Source organism: Saccostrea cucullata, unplaced genomic scaffold (genome assembly GCF_032062105.1).
Source record: "Saccostrea cucullata isolate Sc308-1 unplaced genomic scaffold, CSIRO_AGI_Scuc_v1 ctg5079, whole genome shotgun sequence".
In the NCBI taxonomy this organism is placed as follows: Eukaryota; Metazoa; Mollusca; class Bivalvia; order Ostreida; family Ostreidae; genus Saccostrea; species Saccostrea cuccullata.
The window spans coordinates 7,159-29,348 of record NW_026930404.1 but is presented as its reverse complement, the minus strand read 5'-3'; the positions used below and the strand labels follow the sequence as shown (position 1 = coordinate 29,348).

At 32.6% G+C, this 22,190-nt stretch overlaps 1 long non-coding RNA gene across 1 annotated transcript; it reads right to left on the bottom strand.

Moving 5' to 3' along the window:
* Positions 1 to 10,252: 10,252 nt before the first annotated feature.
* Positions 10,253 to 21,100, bottom strand: LOC134228461 (uncharacterized). Its single transcript, XR_009983998.1, has 6 exons — positions 21,018 to 21,100; positions 20,094 to 20,122; positions 18,278 to 18,425; positions 17,812 to 17,936; positions 12,935 to 14,151; positions 10,253 to 11,097 (listed from the first exon to the last, which is right to left on the bottom strand). It is a non-coding gene; the product is annotated as an uncharacterized LOC134228461 (long non-coding RNA).
* Between the last annotated feature and the right edge of the window lie 1,090 nt (positions 21,101 to 22,190).

The window sequence follows — 22,190 nt, the reverse complement described above, 5'->3', positions numbered from 1 at the left end:
AAAACTTATAAGTGATGTCACTCTGTCAAAGAGATGTAAGAGAAACCACTCTGACAAAAGAGTTACAAGGGACGACACTCAGTCAATGAGTTAGAAGGGACAACACTGTTTGAGGCCATTACTAGAAATTGGGAGGTGTACTTGTAAATTGTCATTCTGACGGAACTTATAAGATGTATTCCAGACCAATCCAGGAGCAGTTTATTACCCTTTTATCACCAACAAAATATATAGAGAGGATAACTGCTGCATCACCAATGTTTGTGCTGTTATGTTATGGACCAATCAGAGACCCAGAGAGGATAACTGATCACCAATGTTTGTGCTGTTATGTTATGGACAAAAAGACCCAGAAGAGAATGCTGTCGTCGTCTGCAAGGCGGCCTGATGAGCTCTAACAGAGCGAAACAGTGTATTTTTTTCTTCTTTCAAATGAATCTACCATTGGTCACTAGTAGGTTTTATAGATAAATAATCTTTTGAAAATTTTAATTGTCTGTTGACATTAGTTAAAATGAATTAATTCAGAGAACCTTTGTCCGCCACTTAAGTAAGAAAAAGAGCACAAAGATCTAAAGGGGTGGGGCACGGTGACGGCCTGGGGAGGGTGACGGGCTGGGGCAGGGTCTTAGGGAGTACTAGCATAAAATTTCATTGCAAAAGCTTAACCTTGAGAAAAAACTCAGAAATGAAAGTTTTATACAAAAAACAGTGTGTATGAATTTATGATCTTGGTCTTTTGGTATCATAATCAACAGGGGTCTTATTTCGGTCATGGAGAGTTGTTTCAAAGGGAGTTGTAAAATTTCATTGTGAAGGCTTAATATCAGTTCTCTGTAATTATCAAACAATATCAATAATGCCTGGCCACACTAGAATTTCAATTTTAATGAAACTTTTTGTGTGTATTCATATTGTCACATAATTAATGGTTTTATATTTTTAAAAATGTCACGTTGCTATGGTAACGGCACCTATTATTTCCCCTTTAAATTCTTCCTAAAATTTGACAAAAAAGACGTGATTTTGTAGGTTTTCGTGATTAAAAATGAGCTTAAAAGAATCAAGAGAATGGGAAAACCTACTTTTGTCTTAAAACCACCATTATTCGATTCTAGTATTACAATATACATGTAATTTTCTAAAAACTGTAATTCTACATGATTCTCTATATAAAAGATGTAATTCTACATAATGCTTAGATAACACTTATCTTTGGGGATTTGGGGTATATTCGAGATATTGCGTGGAACACAATTTTGAAAATGCAGCTTTGTTTTTTAACAAATGCAAAACGCAGTGCTGTGTAAGGGATCAAACTTGAAAAGATATATTATGGCTTAACAATTCATCCTTTAATTGTAAAAGTAATGAGACATAAAAGTATTGGAAACAATAATTTATTCTGCTAATTAACACATCAGCTTGTTTTACTGATTTAATCAAAATGGATTTATTCGTTCAAATTTACTGTATGTGTCTTGTGCAAATTTTCATTGTACGAGTCGTTTAAATTATGTGCGTTCATCAAAAACTTGAAAAGTTCTAGTATAAATATTCTCTTTTTTCATTCCTTCTCATTGGACATGACTCCAAATTGAAATATCATTGTCGCCTGTGTTTAAGACTCTTTTGAAATGTGATTCTTTAGACGTTTTGATTATACCATTTTTTTTTTGATATACTTATAAAAGAAAACTTAAAAATTATTTACATAAAATTCCTATTTTAAATGAGACTTCCAAAGTAAAATCGTTTTTCAATTACTTTCCTATAAAAGACTGATAATATCTTGTCGCTAAGAAAGCTTTAAACGTTACAAGAACTTATCCTCCGATAAAAATTTAGGTAAAAACGTAAATTCATAGATTAATTCCAATTTATTATTAAAAATATTATTTAAGGATTCCATTCTTATGCTTATATTGTTGTTATGCGTTTATCGACCCTATTCTTTCAACTGTCAACAGATTCATAATTTACAAGCGTACCTTTTTTTCTATGTTCAAACAATATATTAACTGAACCTTCCTATATTTCAGACTTGATAGCTTTGACTCTGTGCATGGCCTTTGGATTTTGTCATAAAATGAACGGAGGGTACCCCCAAATTATTTTGAACGATATATATAAAATATGATAATTCATATTTGTGCCCATAAAAACATTTGATATTTGGTATCTGACAAAAACATGAAAATGTAATGGTTGTTCCTTGAATTTGCACCATGAAATTTTCAAAGAGCTATACTGCTTTGTGTTTTTTTCAAACCTGAAAAATTACAAAATGTGGAAAAAATAGGTCTTATAACTAAAACGATAATTTATCAAAAATTACCTTTAACAAATAATTTCAACATCCCTGTTTTAAGAGAACATTTTATCACTTTATGTACATTTAATGTATGAAACATTAATACATGTATTTACTTATAATATTATGTCCTATTTTAATTCCAATTATGAATTTTTAGTTCCCGCTTCACTAAAGATGGGGCATATGTATCTTGGAACTCTCTGCAAGACTTTTGTCAGTCTTTATTCCATGACAGACAAATCTCGATAAGCCTTTGTCCCTAGCAACGAAATTTTAGATTGAAAAATAAATAGGAGTCTTCCTTATTGCTAATTGTATAAGATTTTTTACAAGAGAACTTACCACATAAGATCTTTATTTCAATTTTAAAGAGTCTTATTCATTTGTTTTGAAATTTTATCATTTGAATTTTTTTGTCTTAGTTACGTTATTTTGTAAAATTCGTCAAATATATAAATGAGGCTGAGTTCCAAAAATGATTGCATAAAAAAAGTTTTGTGTGCAAGAGTTCTTTTCTAGAAATCTTGAAGTAAGGAGTCAATCAATACGTCAAGGGTTCGAATCCCACTGTGGGACGTGAAGACCGGTCCTTTGGATGAGACCGTACTAATTAACCGAGGTCCCGTGTCGCAGAAGGTGTTGGCACGAAAAAGATCCTTCTCTGCTCAATGGCCCTAAGTGCCGAGTACTGGACAAAATTTGCAGCTCTCCACCGACAAGTGGCGGCAGAGTTAAGAATTCTAGCGATTATACAATCAATCAATTTTAACCTTTATCAAGCTCTCAGCATTCATAGTCAATGCAAGTCCTTGTTGGCATCAAATGCCCCTAAATTTTTTTCACTTTCTCTTCATAAAGGGTTATATATTTAGCACTTTACACCCTGTCTACTACGCGCTAAAAAGTAGTTTTCCATGATTATACATCAATTTTATGGTGTGTTTAATATGCCTCTTGAGGTCATTTCCATTTATGGCTATAATAACCCCATTCCACTCCATGAACACCCCAAAGAATTTAGTAAAACAAAACTATAATGCTATTTTTAAAAACCGGATGATATTTTTTTTGCTGGTCAATGAAATGGGGTAAAATTAGTAGTTGTAACCATAGTGTGTATCCGGCATGAATATAGTTGCGTGTATGGACTTTAGTCAAGTGCTGTATAAGCACAAAACACAATGTTGCATCATTCTACTTTTGATCTGTATACATGAATAAACTTTAAAAAGAAAATTCAAATTTTCGACATATTCTTCATATATACATGCTTGTCAATTTTAAATATAAATATATTGTCATTTCATTTACCTTTTCTCTTTTTGTTTACCCTTTTCAGAGATCATTCAACACGCATGTTAATCAATCAGCTGCACAAACAGCAGTTGTGTATAACAATCAAAAGAGATCGATTTCCGGTTGTGCATTTGATGCGAATAATTCCAACCCTACTCATACCACTGAATGAAATTTGATATGAATTTCACAGAATCACATGATTGATTGTGCAATTTTTTACTTTTTAAGAAATTTTGATTCCATAGCAAAATAATTTCATATATTCAAATCCTTTAATTTCACATACCTCTCATAAAATGCAATGATTGTCGATTTTTTTGCAACGATATTTGTTTTTCGCAATGGCTTTTATTGAGCAAAAACGCTGATTGAAAAAAGTATTTCCTACTTTAAAATTCAATGTCCACCATGAGTATGCAACACATGCATCCTATTCAACGAAATTTGGACTTCGAATTGTGTATTGTTTGACAAATATTCGAAATAGATAACATCGCCCATACATGCGGTAATTCAGTTGTGAAAGAGATTTCGGTTATGCATGAGATAAAAGACAAAAAGTTTCAAACATCAAATAAGGTACGTAGTCTTCCAAAATTTAAAAAATAAAATTATAGGATTTCCTGCACACAAATGGAGTTAAACAAGATGAGTTTGTGAAACACTTATGCGCCCCGCGGCAACAAAGTTCGAAAAAGCTATATTTAGCATATAGGTTACGCCAATACGGTCAAGGTCACAAGCTCATTGACATTATGTCAATTGAAAGAACTTTATTAGTGGAGTAAGCATATCACATATGAAGTCCCTATCTCCTATGGTTCAAAAGTTATGGGAAAAGTCGAAAAAGCTATTTTTAGCATATATTCCGGTTTTTTTAGTATGTGGGTTAGATACCGTGTATACATGTACAACATATAATACAATTGACTCTCAAAGAGTCTAAACTGGGGGTCACAGTCAATGTCAAAAGGTCATTGACTTTGATGTCATTTGAGAGAGCTTTATTAGTGCATACCAATGCATTCCAAATATGAAGTTTCTATCTCTTATGATTTGTAAGTTATGGCGAAGGTTAAAGTTGACAACAGACAGACAAACAGAAAGGACAAAACAGGACAAAAACAAGATGTGTTTGTGAAACACTATGCGCCCGGAAGCAACAAAGAAAAAAATCTATTTTTAGCATATTGGTCACAGGCAAGGTTACAAGGTCATTGAGCTTGGTGTCGTTTGAAAGAACTTAATTGGTGGAGTATGCATACCAAATATGAATTTCCTATCTCCTATGGTTCAAAAGTTATGGTAAAAAGTGTACAAAGTTATTTTTAGCATAAAGGTCACAGTCAAGGTCACAAGGTCATTGATCTTGATGTCATGTGAAAGGATTTTATTAGTGGAGTATGCATACCAAATCTAAAGTCTGTATCTCTTATGGTTCAAAAGTTATGGCGAATGTTTAAGTTGACAACAGACAGAAAGACAAACAGATAAACAGACAAGACATAAAACAATATACACCCCGGATCTATCGATCCGGTCGCATCATAGAGGAAAATCATTTTTAAGATAATTAAACTGTAAAAAAAAAAAAGTGAGAGACAGAACCCCGATGATATGTGTTTGCCGTGGGGTAAGTGTTGGTAAGTATTTCTTGGTGTCTTAAAGCTGGTTATCCTGAAAGATCAAGGAGACAACACCACACATCGCAGGTACTTGTGGACAGGACCCCCCCCCCCCCCGATATTCAACCCCCGGGCTTGTTGGACTCATTTTTCACTAATTATAAATTTATTACATTATTCATCATGTACACCATAGGAAAAAAAAAATAATCGTTCAAAATCAAAACCCATACTATATACATTACAAGTAAAATTGAAAAGCATCAAATCCCTTTCTTTATCATAACATTGGCGTCGATAAAGTGGGGGGGGGGGGGCTAAGTGTAAAAAAAAAAGTACTTTCACAGAAAACCTGACAAGCATAAAAAAAAAGAAAAAAAGGTAAAATGTCCACTAACCACGAAATCCTATTGATGCAATGGAAAAAAAATTAATGAAAATCACATATACATACAAGAAAATTGATACATGTCTATACTAAGTATATATTAATAAAATTGGCTAAGCAAAATTTATCATAAGATATCAAAGATTTTAAAATCATCCATGCACGGGAAACACGACATCCAGAGCTGAAATAGATCATTTTTATTTCAGTCTATCTTCAAAGCAAAATAAATAAAATATATTTTTTTAATTAAATAAATAGAAATTTTGTTTATTTGTTCATCAAATTTGGATTTATCAAAGTAATAAGGTCAATGATAAGAATTAATTAATGAAGATGTAGACCTCACAAGATAACCACGTGCTGATACCCTAGATCTATGTCACGTGATAATTCCCATGATTTCTTCAAAATAAGATTTACTACAAGGCGTATGATTGAAAAAATGTATAGGGAAAATTATCCTTTTGTCATTCACATCGATCAGCAGTACATTCAAAATAGTTTTTACTAGTTGAAAAACTTTCCCATTTTTATTCACCTTGCAACTTTTTCCACGTCATTATTATCGGGAAAATCATCACGATTTCCTTTCATATCGTACACACTCCCCGGCTGGGAAGTACCCTTTTTATATAACCATAAATTATCAAGTACCTGATGAGAAATGACGATGAAATTGAAACAAAATATAAACAATTATTAATGCTCGGTTTGAAGCAAGTTTTTAAAATATTTTACTTATGATTTTATACATGTTATCCTGTGGTGGATCCAGGAATTGAAGTTAGAGGGGGTCCCAAAACTAGGCAAGGGGTCTGAGGCTGCCTTTACGTCTCCAGCTCTTGGATTTTTAAGATTTTGAAGGGTAAAAATAAGGTCTACCAAGTAGACATATTTACATTTTTTGAGACGAAACTGTGATTTACGCTAACTTTGACACCCCCCCCCTTAAACCCGCCACTGTTATCATAACATTTAAGTTAGTTTACAGAACTGTAAAAAAAATGACGTCTCATTTCTCCGTGTGTTCTTTATAACACAACCACAAAAAGATCGGTTGCTGCTGCTGATGAAAAAAAAACCAAACAAGTGCTTGCAAAAATGAATGAACTCATTGGCAGATCCAAAGGGGGTGATTCCAGAGGTGGACCCCCCCCCCCCCTTCTTGAATTTTGCAGAGTGAAAGAGAGTCTTTTCTAACATGGATATTTTACGTCTAATATTTTGAACTAGAGGTACTGAAAGCAATGAGCTCACTAAATGATACCCATCGCCTCCCATAATGTCCATGTTTTGCAATACATTGTTTTACGGTAAAGTGCAAAGAGGAATAACTCGTCATATCAAATGTTATTCAGAAACCGCTGTGTGTGAGCTCATAGAATATAAGACATATGTCTTGTTTTGCTATGGGAGCCTTATAATACATTACAAAATGTAAAATATTTTGCACAATGGTAAATGTTATTCAGAAGAGAGGTTGTTGTGAGCTGTGTGTTTGAGTCTTTATAATAACTTTTGACTTATAAGAACAACTTCTATTCTCAAGAGGAGCATCTTATGAATCATAATTACAAAATTATGCTTGAACATTTTTTCTCTCTGTCAGTGACCTTTGATTTGCATTCATCAAGGTCATGACACAACTTCTAATTACATGGTGTATAAATTATCTATGTTTCAAGTACGAGCCTCCAATGATTTTTATTCATTAATTCGTATAGCGTGGAAAAAAAAATTGTCAGTGACCCTTATCTCTACGGAATAACCTTGGATCTATGTCAAGACAAACTGTCAATTTCAAACAACTTTTAGTGATTAGAAATTCATAGGCCTGACTGGAATTTTACAACTTTATCCGTCAGTGACCAAGAATGTACCATTTTGTACCAAATGTCTGATCTGTCCAATTTTAAAGTTTTTTTTTTTTAGCAATTCAAAGCTCAATTTCGGGAAAATATTTCCCTTTCCTATTGCACAGGAGCCCGATAAATAAAAAAAAAATGTTAAAATCTCATGTGACATGTCGATAAAATTTTCACTTTCTGCCGAAAGCCAGTCAAAAGCGCCCTCGTTCTTTAATCGACAGCTGTGAATCCACCCTATTTTCAGAAATAATGATTTGGACAACTTTTTATCTATCTTTGCTGAAAATACTTTTAAATAGATACATAGTTCAGAGGAAAAATGTCCCTGCATAGTCCTATCTAATGGTAAATTTTGATCCTTTTCAACAATGTCAATAGCTTATTAAAGTCTGAAGTGAGTAAAAAAAAGGTTATGTGGTGTCTTATTAATACAATAAATTAAGGTCAAGATCAAATACAAAGTAAATGACCATAGTCTAACTATTTGCTAAAATCATTTATGACGTTTTTATCAATTTCAATTACAGTTTTAGTAGAATTACACATAAAACAGGGTATTTTCAGGAATCATTTAAAAAGTAATAATCCCAATACCTATCATTTTGAAGAGGAGGCCACGAACATACAAATTACCGTTATCTGAGAGACTGTAGGCAATCTGGATACAAAAACTCCTAGTATAATCCTGTCTAGTTTTCTTAATTCTTATTGAAAATGGCAGTTAAAAAAATCTTGTTTTCCTACAAATTAGGTCCCGAAACATCTTATTTGACCAAGTTAAAGTTGTGAAGCATCATCAAAGGAATTTATTCCATTCATTTGATACACCTGTAGGCACCTTCCATTTAGTAGATCTTGACTCAAAACAAGAGAAAAAAGTTAAGGGTTTTAATTGGAATCAGCAAGACCTTGATCAGAAGCCTGTACATTGTATTTGTCCGGGCTGTCTACAGACATGTGATACGTACCAGCTGTACATGAAATGTCACATGTCAGGCGCGGATCCAGAAATTTTTTCCAGGGGGGGGGGGTCCACCCAAGTCAAAAAAAAATGCAATCCCAGAATTTCCTTGACAAGCAAAAAAAAAAAAAGAGAAGAGAGAGAAATATTGCATACTCGCCCAAGCGTGAAAAAAAAAATTGATTATTTCGTGTGTGTGTGTGTGTGTGTGGGGGGGGAATTTTCCTGAACCCCTAACCCCCCCCCTATTGGCGATTGACGCGCATGCTATGTATTTTTAATTTGAGTCCTTGGATCACAGTGAGATATTAAAATTCATGGGTAATGCAAAATGCCTTGAAATGTATATTCATGTAAATAAAAAAAAAATCATGAATGTTTTAATCACCTCCAAAGTCTTTATCCTACCACAAGTGGTAATAATTTGACCAAATTTGAGTATACATGTATACTTCTTGATGAAGTTTCCAAAACATGCATAATCAAAAGTGTTTTCTTTGGTTCTTAAAACATGGGAATTAACTATGTTGCAGCTGTTTAAGAAAATATGCATAACCCGCGTAAGCCAGTAGTGTATAATTTTTATCCGGCAATTGCTGTTATGTTAATTCACGTACTAACAGGTGACTAACACAAATCGTTTTTTCACAATTTAATGCATTTAAATCAGGATTTGGTAGATGAAATATTGTATTAATAAAATGTAAGTCCTTGTACATATATCGTTGATGGAACAGCCACTGCTCAAGATGTCTGCAGATGTTATATGCTTGTTATACTGACTGATAATGATTTTCTTACAAGGTATAGGCAATCTATAATATTCAATAGATGTGAATAATGTTCGTCGTTAAAAATGTTCTGATTGTACATATAAGTTTCCTAGAGATGACATTAATGATATGTTTGAGATTTTTAGATATTGATTGATTGTATGCAGGCGCGGATCCAGGATTTGGAGTTAAGGGAGCGCCAAAATTAGGCAAGGGGTCTGGGTCCAGGGCAAAGCCCTGGTGCAGGGTTAACATCGAGGGCGAAGCCCCCGGAAGGTCCTGGATTCTAAATTTTGAAGGGTATTCCTTTCTGAGGTCTACCAAGTGGACATATTTGATTTACGCTAACTTTGATAATTTTAGGGGGCGCGCGCCGGGTGCGCCCCACCCTTAAATCCGCCATTGGTATGTTGTTTTACACCCCATTCGAGAAGAGACATATATGTCACAAAAGCGAACAACTAATTCCACGAGAACTTATAAGCAGTATGGGTATTTTTTATTTGTTGGTAATAAAGCGTTTAAAAAGTAAGTTCTCGTGTAATTACGGTAGTTGTTCGCTTTTGTTTTAAAAAGTATTTATTTGCTAGGGGGTAATAAATACAAACTAATTTGTCATATTTCAATGCTCCCGTAATAGAAGACTCGGGGATATATTGTTTTGGTCCTGTCTGTCCGTCTGTCTGACTTGCTGTCTATCTGTTTGTCCGCAAAAACTACCGTATTACCTTGCCATAACTGTTGAATGGATTGGGCTATGGTTTGGACTTCCGACTTACAATATACTAATTCGACGTATATTTATAGTTTTCGAAATAAAAGTTTTTGTGATATAAAGTATAAATTAACTTAATTCTGCATTAAGTAATGGTAAACATTTCAAAAATCTGAGATTCTGACAGTTACCTGTGTATTTCTGATAGATATACTAAAATTGTATAAATCATATCAAGTTTCGCTTATATCGAAATGCTTGTCAATGATATTAAATATAAGTCAAATCCTATTATCAAGCACTACAATTTAATGATTTTTTGTGATAAATGTGTATGTGGGTATAGGTGTTTTAATGCAAGATAACTGCTAAAAGATCGAAAACAACAACAACATCAACACAACAGAAGACTCAAAAGAACTTGGAATAGCAGAAATATTTTCTCTATTTAACTTGGTAAACAATAGTGATATTGGTATTTAGTTATGAATTATTTCCAACTGTCTTTGAACATAATATGTTTCCGATTGTTAATAGATGGCACCATAAATTGAAAATGACACAAACCAATACGCATCATCTACATCATTTCTTGTTTCATTTCTTATGAAAGACATGTGTTCTCTTGTATAACCACAAGTAATTAATATATAATTTTATAATTCGGTTACAGTACTTTATTTTAAGCACTGCAAATTTTACAAATAAAATTATTTCCGACCCAAGGTGTACATTTTTGTTATAACGTTTGGTAACAATTTCTATCGTCGCCATAGTTTCGATTTGTTTTCGAATAGATATGGTACCTCCCATATTTTATGCCTCTCGTGTCCATGGCATTTATCGCAAAAATTAACCTCACAGTCCCCACAGAACTGCCTGCATTGTCTTTTGTCGTTTCTGTAACATCGTTGGTAGGCAGAAAGTCTTTGCTTTAGTGGTACAGCATTGTGGCTTTTAGATGAATCTGAGAAATGTTTTCCAAGACACGCCGTGCAGAATTTGACGTTACAAAAAACATATTGTCGTTCTACCTTCATAGTCTCGCACAAATCACACGGCGGGGCATCTTCTCCGCCGTACCTTATTGGAGCCATTCTGCTATCTGTTACTCCAGATATATAAATCGTTTACTGTTTATAGAGAATCTAATAAAATAAATAAATAGTATACTGTGTTACATTGTCAATTTAAATTGATTGAATCTAGAAAAAAAATATAAAAATATTCCAAATACTAACCAAATACAAATCCCTGGTAAGAGGGGTAACTCTTTCTGATGTAAATCACGAATACAGGTAATATTCATTTTTTGCCTTTAAAAAATTCACGTTCAAAGTCTATATCTATCAAGTTCAACTGATTATAATGCATTGCTAATTTGCATTGGCCGAGTACCTTATACAATGTATATTTAGACATGATTTTCATTATGTCAAAAGTTTTTTCCTTAATAAAATTTTCACCTTTCCTTAAGAGTTATCCCTATATTTTACTCAATAAAAATCCATTCTTAAAAGTTTCTTGTTTGCCTAGTTTAAGATTTTAGTTAAAGTTTAAGATCATTTTGTTAATTGATTAAATAACAGTACATCTTTCCACAACAACACTTGCATCATCTTATGCTATTTTATAAGCTAAATTTCTATATAATTGGTTACATATGAGGAACCTTAAAATGTTCTCCAAAATACGATATGATCTTATCCGACCCATATTAGCCTCAGATCTAATTGATTAAAATGCATTGTGATTTTGCATGTGCTGAGTACTCAGTACAATGTATATTAAGACATGATTTTCATGTTAAAGTTTTAGTGCGTACGGGCGGAAAGTAAGGTCCCTATATTTTCACCTTTCCTTGAAGAGTTATCCCCCTTTGATTTTACTCCATTCTTAAAAGTTGTCTTGTTGGCCTAGTTTAAGATTTAAGTTAAAGCTTAAGATCGAGTTTTGTTAATAATGATTAAATACTGAGTACATCTTTCCCCCACAACACTTGTTTCATATTCTTAGTATTTATTAACTTTTTTATTGTTTTCTTTTCTTCTCTAATAGACTCTATTTAAAGTGCTCTGAAATATAAAAAAATCCAAATATGGGTCGGATACATTATTTATAATATTTTTTAAATTATACATTTTTTATCTATCAAAACAACCATTGTTTTCACGATGAACATGCTTTGATCTATAATGATGGTGGGATAGGATCCGCACCCCCCCCCCTTCTGGAATTTGCGGAGTTGTTAAATATAATTATACAGACTGAGTGTATATACACTGTATTAAATAAGAATGATCTTCAGGCACGTATCAGCAGGTTGTCCGGGGGAAACTCCCCCCCCCCCCCACTCATTTTAAACATAATCTTTTACTATTTAAAATGTAAAATGTCTGCGCTATTGAAAGCCCCCCTCCCCACTTTTTGGTTATAGAGTGAGGCCAAATAAGCTTAATGTAGTATAATATTTGGAAAAGATATGGTACTGAAAGAAGTTGAACCTTCCAACCCCAACCCACCCCCATTCCCCAGCGGAATAGGATTTTCAAGTTTTGGCAATTTCCTGTTGTTGTTGTTTTTTTTTTTTTATTTTACCTGTCAAGTTTCTTTTTTTTCAAGTAGGTAATTTTTTGTCTCTGGCTGCCCCCTCTCCTTTCAAAATCGATGCTACGTCACTGACCTTGACCTCCCACCAACATACGGACACTTTTTAAAGCAATTTTACGTTTGGGTAAGAATTATTGTTTTTATAGGTTGGTCCCTTTAAGGAAAAAAATCCCCGAATCAGCGTCTAGTAATGAATTTGTCATGCAGAACGGAAACAGCATTTTTAATTTATTTTAATTCCATCAAAAACTGTAACCATGCAGTTTCTTATTTATAGTTGGAAGACAGTAAAATACAGTAAATGTTGAGAAATTTGCCTGTTTCAAACGCTTTGGTGATTCGCAAGAGTTATCTCCCTGTTAACGCAAACCTTACCTTAAGCTGTAAGAAAGACGGTCTGATTTTGCTCCATTTCATCAAAATCTGAAAGAATTTAGGAAAAGTGATGCAAAAGAAAAACTATTCTTTTTATTCAAACGATTTTTTTTTCGGGCGCATATTGTTTTTGTCCTGTTTTTCTGGTTTTCTTTGTTTGTCTAGTTCTTTATCTGTCTGTTTGTCTGTCTGTTGTCAATTTTTACCTTCGCCATAACTTTTGAACCGTAAGAAACAGAGGCTTTTTTTAATAAGGTATGTTTACTCCATTAATGACGCACTTTCAACAGACACCAAGGTCAATGACCTTGTGACCTTGACTGTGACCTTTGTGCTAAAAATTGCTTCTTCGAACTTTTGCCTTTACTTAATATAATAATGAGGTTGAAGATTGTCTTTTCAATGAAACAGAAATAAAAAATAATATTTAAATTTTCCGGGAATTGTATTCTAGACTATGTAATCTATTCTTTGTTATAGTTAAACCATGACAAAATATGCTCGGGTTTGTTCTTCTTTATTTTAAATCGGAATTGATCCTGTAAAAATGGCGGCTTCACGATTTCGCTTATATTGAATTACGGATATATTGAAATAAATTGCATGGTCAACTGAATTTCAATACATCCGGTGTAGGCTGTATTGAGAAGCCTCAGAGCTTTTACATTGACACTTTATACAGCGATGGCTTCATAAAGACCCCTATTTGTGCAGCTTAAGGTAACAGATCAAAGGTCTAGGTAGTCATTTCATCCTTTCGTGTCCGCTATATATCTTGAGAATCTGGAAAAAAAACTTTTTAAATATGAACCATTCCAACTCCACATTTCACACATTTTTAGTTAATATAACCCCCTCCCCTTTCTTTTCATCATTATTACATTTCCTATTAAAAAATAGCTACGCAATATTGTATATTGATAAATCATTCAGCAATCACATAGAGATTTTTAATAATTTAAATATATTAGTTTCAACATTGTACACTTCGTTCTTGAAGTACCATGGCAAACAAAACTGAAGAAAAATTGGTGTGAATAACGAGTAACCAAGACCAAACGCACAGGAAATATCAAACACAATTTCTTTATTAATGGTACATTAAAAAATAGACTACCTTTCCTTTGGCGCCAGGTACCTGTTAATGAAATGTCACCGTCAGAATCGCCACTAGTCTGTTTGGTCCGTTGGGGCAACCCCATTTGCACTTTACAGTCCTTAAGAAAAATATACCCTTGTTTAATTGTCGTTCATAAATTGTGTTGGTTTTTTTCTTAGTTTAAAGAACTTCGTAAAATGAATTGCGTAAAATTTTAATTCAATTATGATAATTTGGATACTTCGGACTTTAAAGATAAATAACACAAACTGACTTTTTTTCAGAAATCAGCATCATTTCTCATAGATTTACATTTAAATTGACAACGTGAATAATGTTTACCAAGTAGAGTGGGAGAATTTTATAAGATTATGCCATAAAGTTAAAAAATGGAGCAAAATTTTGTATGGAATTATATAAAAGGCAAAATAAAATCTCAAATCTAAGCACCAAGGAAATCCTACGTTTTCTTTATATTTCAGAGATTTATTATCTATGCCATTACAAATCAAAATCAGTCAAAAAATACATATCAACCCGTGCATCCATTTTTTGTTTGTGGTAAGTACCCTTAAAAAGTTGTTTGATAAATTATTGATTAAAATGGAGAAATATATATTTTATAAACTAGTACCAGATGTCGTTTATGTGTAAAAATCTGAGATAGGCAAGCTTGTCGTCCAAAGAGAAAAGAATCTCATATATGATTACATTCTACAAGACAATATCAGGAAAATATTTTAATAATGCACACTCCAGTGGCTTTCATGGAAGTCTAGGATTCAAATTAGTGCTGGTTTTAAAAGCAAACAACTTTTTAAGTTCTGAACTAAAAACTTTTACAATTTTAATACCCACAAAATTTTTCAATATAATAAGGGACAAATTTTGGCTTTAACGTGTACTCTATGATGTATATAAAAAACACAATGTTTTAATTAGGCATGATCTGTAAAATTCTCTAACAACCCTCAGAATTAGGAATGAAAGAAAACAGACATTAATAATTTTGATACTTCAAACCAAAACTAAGGGAACAGACGTAATTTATTAGTATTTGTGTTAAGAACCATAACTCACGATGAATGTTGATTGTTTTGTTTATGAAGTGTCATATACATTGTATGATGAAACGACGTAACCGTTCCTGTTGGGGGGGGGGGGGTGTTATTTTACAAGGGCACGGGTTAAGTTTCGTTTCGTGGTTATATCTTTCTGTTTAAGAAGAATCAGAAACCGTCATTTATTTAACTTGCTAACTTCTTTCAAAGTAGATGTATGATCAAATAGATGATGTTTTCCCCCCTAAAATTGGTTATACATGTACATACTGAAAGGGGAAAAAACGGACAGTATCATAATACTCAGAATTACTTTAATCGCATGATCGAAAATACTCAAATCAGTCACATGAGAATGTTAAATCTATGCACTTAAATCATTGTTAAGAGGGGGAGGGTGTATGAATTTCTATAACTCATTAGTTATAAGACAAAATCAAATGGGATTCTTGTTAAATTTTTTTTAAAGACGATTTTAAAAGTAAGCCGGTGTAACGTTGAATTTTGACCCGGGTTGAAAATTGACCCGGGGGTCATTTTTCAACGTTGAATACGGAGACCGAAGGTGTTGAATTTAGACCCTAATCCGTTGAAAACTGAGCCAGGTCGTGGAATTTTGATCATGAAACCGGTTCAAAATTCAACAGCATAAAAACACATATTTATGTTAGAGTTTTCACTACTGTTATTTAATTCATAGGTATGAGGCCCCGTTTTGGTATTAACTGCAAAAAGTAGTATCCCCTATTTGAATAAGTGATATCACCTGTTCCAATAGATGATATCACCTATTTGATTTGAATTTGTGATATCACCAATTCGAAAAGGTGATATCACTTATTCGAATTGGTGATATCACTTATTCGATTGGGTGATATCACCTTTTCCCGTCGAACAGCTGTAGTTTTTTTGCTTACAAATTAATTTATTTCACTTATATATCATGTATAAAACATGAAAATTGTAGAAAATGCATGAAAACTGGGTAGTCCGAATTTTCTTGGTTCCAGTGTAGTATAATATATATTATAGGGAGCATTCATTAATGACTGTTGTAAGAAACTCAAATAGGTAATATCACCTTTTCGAATAGGTGATACCACTTATTCAAATAGGTGATAGCATCTATTTAGCACGAAAAGGTGATATCACATTTAATTCTAAGCTCTCTGATTGGCTCAAACTTGATCACATGATTAAGTATATAACAGCATAAAGACTTGAGTTACTATTTATAGAATCTGAAATGCATATTGACTTCATGTTTTTTTTCTTGTGATCATATAGTTTACTATATTGCAGGAGTCCTTTTAGAAAATTTCATTAAAGTGAGTGACATCCCCCCCCTTCCCCGATTTAAAAAAATACGTTTGTACGATTTAACAAATTGGTTGTACAATTTAATAAGTCGTTTGTACGATTTAATAAGTCGTTTGTACGATTAAATAAGTCGTTTGTACGATCTAAAGATTGTTTGTACAATTTAGTAAATTGTTTGTACAATTTAATAAATCGTTTGTACAATTTGTTTATTAAATCGTTTGTACAATTTATTAAATCGTACGAACTATTTTTTAAAATCCTACAAACGTTTTCTTAAATCGTAAAAACGGTTTCCTAAATTGTTCAAACGATTTATAAAAAAACGTACAAACTATTTTGATAAATCGTATGAACGATTTAATAAATTGTACAAACGATTTAACAAACAAATTGTACAAACGATTTATTAAATTGTACAAACGTTTTCTTAAGTCGTTCAAACGATTTAAAAAAAAATTCTACATTGTTAAAAAGGCACGCATACGCCGTCATACCTATTCGTTCTTTTGTAGTTATTTATGGATGCCATGGATTTTGGAAAGTATTTTCAAAAAATAAAGTTGTCATGCTTGAAGCAGTGGCGTAGCATCGTTTTTGAAAGTGGGGGAGGGCAGCCGGAGAATTTTTTTTTTACTTACCTGAAAAAGTTGACAAGCAAAAGAAAAAAAAAGGGGGGGGGTTTAAAGTTGCCCAAAGTCGAAAATCCTATTTCGTGGGGGGGGGGGGGGGGGGGGGGGGTAGAGGCTAACTTTTTTCAGTGTTAACAGTGTCAGCTACTTTCAGTACCAATTCTAAAACTTCATTTTCGACACATCACTAAAACTGGGGGGGGGGGGGCCAACCAGGTTTTCAGTTAACAATTGCTATAGTATAGGTAAGGTTGAGAAAAAAAGTTGGGAGGTCCAGGCCCCCCTGCCACCCCCCCCCCCCCCGTTGCTACGCCCCTGCAAAGATAACTGAAACCTTGCACTGATCAAAATGTACATATTTACACGGGGTGATACTGTATGTTTATTTCTATTATTCTTGAAAAGGGAAAAAATTGAAACCGTAATATAAATAAAGTGATACTGATAAATCCCGTTAAACAACTTAATTCCCAGCTAAAAAAAAATGTTCAAACTTTGAGTGGGGTCAATATTCAACAGGGTCAATTTTCAACTTGTTGACGTCATCAGGTGTAAAAAAAAAGAAAAAAAATTATCAAGCTGTTGAAAAATGACCCCGGGTATAAATTCAACGACTTTTAGTCTCAATATTCAACGTTGAAAAATGACCGCGGTTCAATATTCAACGTTGAAAAATGACCCCCGGGTCAATTTTCAACTCGGGTCAATATTCAACGTTACACCGGGAATACTGAAAAAAAAAAAATAATAATGAATTAAATTCACCTCATTAGTTAACCTGTCATCTTTTCCGTTCACCCGACTGCAAGAGAGATTAGGACAAAATGACACATCCATTAAGACTGATCTATCGCTTCGAAAATCTCGCAAATAGATGCTGCTTCTTCTGCCTGTATATTGAAAAAATATGTATTTTTGAAATATTTATAATCGTAACATTTATTAAAAATCATTCCGTGTTTTACTACATTTTTTTTAGATAGGAGACCATGATTAAAAAAAAATAAAAAAGAACTGTTATTATCATGATAAATATATCTTTTTAGAATCAAATATTAAAATGATCTTCAAATAAATATATTTCTTATTCGAGCAAATATGCCTTCAATGACATATCACATTTTTGCCCTTTTATTTGCAACGTGTCTGCTAGTTGTTACTTTGTTGAATAAGTTTCTCTCATATAATTCTCTTTGAAGATAGTTAACACTACCTTTCAAAGTACACGTACCCTGCATGAAGAATAATTAACGACGACTCTGGTCGGCCAGAAACAACACAAACATCTGAGTACAGCGGGGACCAGAGTGATGACAACCGTGGCCGGGACAGGCTGTGTGACCTTAAAATGAAATCTCACTTGTCTAAACCGACATGCTCTGAAAGACAATTTTTGTACCGGAATAGAGAGGGTGTCGTGTTGAACAGTGTAAATTAACATCCAAATTTGGAAAAAAAAAATTTTCCCGGCCTTTTAGTACTATACTTATGATTAACAGTTTCAAAACCTTGGAAACCCAAAATATTGTTAAAATTTTATTAAAAATGGAAAATTTTGAATTCTGTTAAGAGGGCTAAATAACAACTTCCGGTAAAGGAAAGAAATTCATTCAACCGTTAAATAACTGATTTGGCAAAGTAAAAGATGTCCTAAATTTTTTGGTACATAGTTATAACCTGTATATAATTTTAATCCTAAAATTAGGGTGTTGCGTTTCCATTGGCGGTGAGTATATATTTGGAAAGAAATTTTCCGTCGGAATTCACAGTGTGACGGATTGCATAGATGTCGGATTAGAGAGTTTTCCATGTATAGAATTATGTCGACGACATTCTCTATTTTACATGATGTGTGACCTATACTTTAAAGGAAGTATGAGTATACGTCACACTGCATGTTATAGGTCTTCCTCGTCATTAGGGAACAAAGTTATACATGTATTTCTTACACAATATTTGAGGACCTTTATGTCATGATAATTAAATATAGTTTTAATCGAATTAAGAAGTACAATAAAGCGATAAAAAAAAAAGAATATGAAAGCTAACAGCCCTCCCCCCACCCCCCCAAAAAATAATAAAAATAAAAATACATGTCTATAATCATGAACGGATATTGTTGGATTACTTTTGAATGTTTTTTTTTTCAAAAATATGTCTAAGTATTTAAAAACACAGGAAATTAATACACATTTATAGACTGAGTTCAAGGCTAACATGCATTTTCTCAGAACCAAGAACCAAACCGTTGTTTGCCTGAGGCCGTAAGACAACTTGGTTCCAGGGCCGAGAAAACGCATTTCGCACGAGAACACAGTCAATAAATGTTATAAAGTTCATTTTAATTTTTTGGACATACATGTATACATACTGCCATCCGTGATATAACCTGAGTTCCGTTGAACCAACAAAGACAAAGGGATAAATTTTCACCTACGTTTACGTATGACGTAAGTGATCAAACATCTCATCGACCGGATCACTCAGCTGCTTAGCATCGATGATGTGTTTTTTATTGCCCGCTCGGTAACGCTAGAAATGTTAGATTTCTTCTCGTGTAGATTTGAATAGATGTAAATTTTAAAACAAATGAATGTAAAAGGTTTAACAAAAGAAAATTCTTCTTACAATGGCGAAAGAAAATGAAAATCAGTCTCTTTCATTATATTATATTAATAGTTATATTTTCATATTTCAGCCTCTCGGTCCCACTACTTTTTGTTTAAGTACACTCGATTTTGAATAACTCTGCGTTATTGAGTCTTTTACATAAACAGTAAATTTTCATTTGAAAATGGGAGTGAAACCTATACCTTGACTTACATCTAAGAAATTGTAATGAGTTATTTTTCCTTTTTTTTATTATTAATATCAATAATACTAGTATTTTATTAAAATAAATAAATAAAAAAAATGGAATGAATTGTAAGTAATTGGAAAAAAAAAACTTACGTCATTAACAAAAATAATGAGCATTCATTTTGATTTTGATGAGACAGTAGATTTTATTAAAAGAATTAAACAATGAATTTATCTTATTGACTTACCACGACATTGTGAGGTCCTCGTGCAGTGGCTGTTTTTAAAAAAAATTAAATTACCTTCATCATCATTATCTCCTTCATCATTTTGAATATCACAGTTAAAGTCAAGATTTAGTCAAAGATCGTGCATACAGGATTTTAAGATTTGAGAAACACGTTCTTTTAAATGATACTTTACAAATAAGGCTCGGTGAAATAGGCTGTTTTCGGACTTATCTTTTTTTTCATTAACTAGATGTTAAAACATTTTAAACTCTTATTCCTAATGAAAAAAGAGGAAAGTCGATAATAAATTTCTGAAGTTCTTTTCCCATCTCAGTGAAAAGAAATGTAGTAATATTGTCTACAGTCTCTCAGAAAAGCGTTTTATTCAAATTTTACTTAGGTTTTTTTTCTATAACTGATTTTAAATTGAATATAGATATTGAGGTTACTTTTCATATGATTTCAAGTTGAGTGCATTGGATATGTTTTGTTTTGTACATTATTTCTACTAAACTTAAAGTCAGCTTGAGTCAATAATGACGTCATATTGGATCTAGCATCAAAAGGCATTCTAATTTACTAGACCTTGACCGTAACCTTCTAATTCATGCAGAAATTCAAAATAAATAAATGTTAATGCACAAGGTAGAAATATCTATAATAAAAATATCTGCTGTATTAGACTAAAACTGATTTTCATTTGCATCAATAGGATGTAGATATAATACTTTTAAATCTTAAACATCAAACTTGTATCAAGAAGGTCAGTGGTATAAAAAGGCATTGATAGACATGGACATAATACCGATGGTTCTAACATTGATTTCAAATGGAAGGTATTTTTCAAATTTAATTAATTTTCCTGATAGTATATTTGATACGATTTCATTAATTATAAGAATGTTTAGGAAGTAATTAAAACAAACGAGAAAAAGTACTCACGCTGCACCTGGGCCATTTGAATGTGTGTAGTCTCTTCTGAATAATTACCAAATAACTAATAGATTTCAGCTATTTCAGCAAAGAGCAATTACAAATCAAGGATTTATTAAAGGAAGTATGTACATATTGGGGATTGTGAAGAAGGGTGTGTTTTACTTACTCTATTCCAAACAATTAAATCTGTTATAAAGAAAAGTGCAGTTATATTTATCTAATCGAGGATAATTTTGGCCGGAAATCCTCAGGGTTTGACCATCACATCTGCTTTTGTGATAACGTATAAATGGACACAAGATCTCCCTCCCTGTCTTTTTCTTTGTCTCTCTTATACACGTATATACATGTAAATGTTGTATAGGTATTCACTTTAAAATAATATCACTGACTGATAATTTATCAAAATGAAATGCCTATAATTACATTTAAACTTTTATTGAAGCTGTCCGACATGGATATGTAACTAAACAAGAAGCTATGAAGTGATTTTAATGACACGTTCATACATGTTCGAATTTCAGGCCTAGGGCAGTCTTATCCTGAATTTGAATTTTCAAGTAGCTTTTTGCGATTAAATATCAATGAAAATGATTATTTTAATTGCTGATTTTCTAATGTAAGTAATTGAAATAGTTATTACATGTACTAGACAAAGATAAAGATTTAAAAAGCTTTTTTTAAAAAAAAGCTTGTTTTAATTACAAAACACAGTGTGATTTTGCACATATTATTTGTTGTTGTAACCCTTTCATTTTTTCCCTCTTAGCTCGGAATGCTTGGTCACATATTAAAGTGAAACTTAACTCTTTTTATATATGTCTGACGAATTTTTCATCCCTTCTGATCTTTGATTATTACAATTTTTGATACCATGATTCCATGAGAGGCATCCAGCATATTTAACTTTTTGAACGTACTTGGTGCCCTGCTCTCTTTTTTGTTTACCTATCATGACAGGGTTTATGGAAATCTTTCATAACATGTTAACAGCACTGAGGGTTAAAATCAGCTACTAAGGATTGGGCATTTCGTCAAAAATAAAAATAAATTCTTTAAGAAAATGCATTACGACGTTCAAAAGCAAGACTGAGGTTTATTTATGCTGACTACTCTTTGTATATAGTTATTGTAAGGCCTTTATATTCACATCTTTTTCGACAGATTTTTTCTCAATTA